This window comes from Euprymna scolopes, chromosome 21 (assembly GCF_053919585.1).
Source record: "Euprymna scolopes isolate OS-2025 chromosome 21, ASM5391958v1, whole genome shotgun sequence".
In the NCBI taxonomy this organism is placed as follows: Eukaryota; Metazoa; Mollusca; class Cephalopoda; order Sepiida; family Sepiolidae; genus Euprymna; species Euprymna scolopes.
In genome coordinates, this window is record NC_136502.1 from 35,197,234 (window position 1) to 35,202,233 (window position 5,000).

The window sequence follows — 5,000 nt, forward strand, 5'->3', positions numbered from 1 at the left end:
GGATATAGTTTAAGGTCATATCCAGGACCCCCATTGAGGGACTTTTACCCTCTGCAGGGGAGCAGTCGGTGTATTCTAATGCCCCACGGAGAGGGCCTTCTGTTTTCGGATCGTTGGGGGAATGGCTATATCAATTCATTATTTTATTTTAGACTTTTTTCTATTTACATGTCAATTTTGATTTTCTTTTAAGTTTTCCCTCTTTCTCATTCTCTCTCTCTCTCTCTCTCTCTCTCTTCTAGGTATGCACTTTCTTTTTCCCATTCTTTCCGTCTTTTTCTCTTGTTTACTCCCTCTTTGTTCGTAATTTTTAGCATTGATTTTTCTTTTTCCTCTTCATGTCTTTTGTCTTTTCTTTCTTTTTCGTCATTTCATCAATTCTCTTTTTTCCTTCTTTCTTTTATTCTTTCTTTTTTTCTCTTCCTTCTTTAAACATTCTTTCCATCCTTCTTCCCTTATTATTTATTTTCTTTATCCTTTTCTTTTTTCTTTTATTTGTTTTCTTTCCTTCCACATATCTATACCTTCCCTTTTCCTTCTTACATGGATTCACTTTCTTTTTTTTATTTTCCTCTTTACTTCTTTTCATATTTCTTCCTTTAACTTTGCCCGCCATTATTCCTTCTTTCCTTTGATAATAAAAAAACATTCCGGTCAATATTTGGCCAAATGCACAATTCTTTAATCCTGTTTTGTTTTGTTTTCTGTTCATCTTCCCGCCTCGAAACGTATCTCTGCCATTGTGCTTTTTTTCGGATATCTTCTTATGTCGTATCCTCCCTTAGGTTTTCTTCCCAACCCTCATTAAATTATTTCCACTTTGTCAGTTGTTTGTTCATTTTTTTTTTGGTTAACAAACATCAATTGACTGGATTACAAAATAAACCCTACAAAGGAAAAGACTGACATCTTAACCTTCGTTTGCCACTCAGTCTATAAAAGAAAACTATGTCGCCATCTTTGATTTTGTTTATATTGCTTTTTTTTTTCTGTTTCAAGAATTTAGTCTGTTTTTTTTTTTTTTCAAGTTTAGAATTTACATATATATGTAAATCACCCTTTGTCCCTTTCTCCTCTCTCTCTCCTCTCTCTCTCTCTCTCTCTCTCTCTCTCTAGCTCTCTCTCTATATATATATATATAGAGAGAGAGAGATAGAAAGAGTGGGGGAAGGGAGAGAGAGAAAGAATTTGATAGATAGATAGATAGAGAGAGAGAGGGAAGGGGAGAGAGAGTAAGAATTTGATAGATAGATAGATAGATAGATAGATAGATAGATAGATAGATATAATAAAAGGTTGCCCGGCGTTGCCGGGAGAATCGTTCATTTTTGCCCCTGTATACATTTGTTTTTTATTTCTGCATATTAATAATGAAAAAAATATATATATTTCCCAACGCCGGGCTGCCAGCTAGTAAAAAGTAAGCCATCATGCATTTGAACAATTTCCTTGTTTGGCTTCTGTTATCAGCGATTTTAAAAATGAAGATATTGTATTATATGGTGAATATATGCGAAATATGCATGAAAATATGCAAACTCGGTTTAGTGACCTATTCATTATTGTTATACTGACTTGGCTTTCAATTCCTTTCGAAGTTAATGTTGCCGATATAGACATATCTTTGCAATAACCTCTCATGGAATTGCAAAGAGATGAAATTATGCATGCAAAATTCAGAGATGGAAAGTACAAGATTGTTTGGTTTGGTTGTTTTGTTTTACGGCATATCAACCCTTTTCCGGTTATTTAATGCCGAATCCAGTCATTTTGGAAACAGTATTCATGTTGCATTCAGTTATTTTGTGGAAAGTTTTTATTCTTCAAGTTCTTTGTATCTTTAATCGCTAGTTTGTAGTGTTTGTTTTGTTTTATTTTGTTTTGTTTTTTGTTTTTTAATGGATTTTATCATTTTTGTTCCCTATCCTGCAGAACATGAATGAGTTTTGCAATGAGAAAGGGAAAAGGGTTACAGTATTAATGTTTGGTACATTTTAAGTTGGAGGAGATAGAACGGGGAAATGGGAAGAAGGAAAAAGAGGGAAAAGGCGGGTTGTTGTTTTTGGTTTTACAGAACATAGGTTTTGCAAAAGGAAGTAGAGAAACAAAAAGCGTCAATGTTAGGTGCATTTCGTCTCAGGAAGCCAATATCTTCAGACAGCCTGATTTGGTAGCACCAGGGAAAGTACAGTGTATGGAAGACAGATGATGTTGCTACAAAAGTACCCTTTGCTCTGGGATGAAGCACAGCTCTAACTTATTGCTTTTCCAACATATTATTTTGTTGAATCGGGATTTAGTGGTGATTTTCAACTGTCATCAAAAGTTCGCAATAGACTTGACAGTGCAAAAAGAGGTGATCTTCGATTATCATTAATATCGTTGGAACCAAATATAAAGAAAGCAGCATCAACCTCGGGAATCTTATTAAATAAACATGCATATCGCTTTTTGTATTATACATTTCACTTTAACTATTTATCAAATATTTGGACTCGTTTACATAAATGATACCGGGAATTCAATTGCCTGAAGAGCTCTGATCTCCATCGGTTTGACTGTGGAAGAAACATTGTAATATTGTAATACAACATATTGGTAAAGAATTATTATCACTATAATTTTGATTATTAAGAATTGACTTCATTATCATAAGTATTATTATTATTATTGAATACCTTATTTGCATTAAATTAGTTTTCAGTTAAAAAATGCATTTCTTTGCTTATTAAAACCTCAGCATTTATATTAGTGAAAAATAGAATATTGTTTTAGGACCAATAGTTATGAGGGGGTCCGCCAAGAAAAAAAAAGAAGGAAAAAGGGGTTCATGGGTAAAAAAAAGATTGGGAACCACTGCTCTAAACGAAACTGTTAAATCTATCGTTTTTTTTTGTTTGTTTGTTCGTTTGTTTGTTTGTTTTGTTTGTTTTGTTTTGTTTTTTTCTTTATTCCTTTTTTATTTCGTGTTTGATTTTTTTCTTTTTTCATTTTTTTCACATATCCTGTCTCCACAGAATTTCATTTTATGATATATTGTGTATTTTATCCTAATATTTTACATGTATATAGATATATGTATGTGTGTGTATGCGTGTGTGTATGCGTGTGTGCGTGTTTGTGTGTAAAATGTTTATTCAACAACATGAATAAGTAAATAAATTCGAATGATCAAGTTTTTATTCATTTTGTTTTCTCGCCAACATTCAAAACAATTCAATGTAACTTGACGACTGTTTCGAGAACAACAACAAAAAAAACGAAAGCTGACATGCAATCACACGAATCTTTCATTTATGCAGCTCGTAAGAAACCCAAGTATCTCTCCCGGAAGAAACCCTCTGACATAAATCTCTAACATACATCCTCGTACCTTTTTAGGAATGATCTTTTATTGAAGGTTTTTGGTGTATTATTTGCTCAAAGAATTCTTTTTTCTGAAAGCGATTCTGGTTCTTCTGATAATGTTCATAGATTAAATATCCTAATAATTACATGTTTATAGTTGGTTGTTTGGGTGTGCCTAAAATGGTACTCAAATTAGATTGAATTGTTTTGAATTCGGTACGAAAAAATGAATAAGTCATTTAGGGTAGTCATGGCCTGACTACGTTTTGAATATATTTATACGTACATAAATATCATGTTTTCTCTATTGATCACTATATATATATATATATATATATAACTAAAAGTATGAAGGAACATATTTTATCGTGTTGCATGGTTCTTATTAGAAGAGGACTGATGCTATATACTTGCTGTTGTTCATATTGTTAGTAAGAGAGAGTCTTTGAGTGTTCATGTTGTGTGCAGATATATCGCGTATATATAAAGAGAGAGATAGTTCTGTATATATAAAGAGACGGTATACATATTAATACAGGAGAGCCGACGGCATATAATACACAATGAGAGGAGATTTGATATATAGATAGATAGATATATAGATAGATAGACCGAGAGATAGTGCGTTTGACATTTATACTGTTTGACAGTTCTGTGAATGGGAGTGTTTCTATAACATTGACACATATATTTCTTTACCTATTTTTGAGATGATGATTTTCACAAAGTTCTTATAATATAAATTGACAATTCCTTTTCTGTTGTTGAATAACATAACACGAAGACGTAGATACAAAAAGATGGTGATTTCGTTTATTCCATTTTTGACCGGTCAATGGCTTTGCATCAAGGAATTCAAGTCTTTACATGATTCTTTCTTCTCTCCTTCGCTTCCAGGGTTCTATGTCAGCTCGGTCTCTGACTCCTCTTCTCCCCGACTGACTTGCTGCCCGCTGCCTGTCTGACTGACTTATCTAACTAAATTCAAAACTCATTACGGCACTGCATGACCAACACGTGCATATCAGACACGTGGCCTGACATGCTACCTCTAACCTCATTTTCCTAATCGATTTTACAAATATGTCTAATATTTTCCATTGTCCGTTTTTAAATTCCTTATTTTAATTTCATTTCTTAACAGAAACAAAATTCATCATTACATTCCTTTCTCTATAAACAGATATCTAACTATTTTATGTGAACTAAACAATGATAATTCTACATTCCATTTTCAATAACATTCTGTAATTTAATAACATTATGTATTCAGTATTTATTTTAACTTATGATTGGAATTCTCAATTCCAAATCTAGCTTCGCAAGTTCGAATCCTCGACTATCCTGTCTCTTATTTACTCAATTACAAGAACAAGCGGCTGTTCTTTAACATATATGTATATAACTTTATCTGGAGGAGATCATTTACAAGTTAATTTATACGATGTATATATATATACATATATATACATATATATATATATATACATATATATGCATGTATGTATGTATATATATATATATATATATATATATATTCCTACTTTTATCCGATAATTGTTTACAAGAATATGCTCTCATTATTCCATCAGATTAGAAGATATAAAATATATTTAGATATTCGTTGTGCATATATATATATGTGTGTGTGT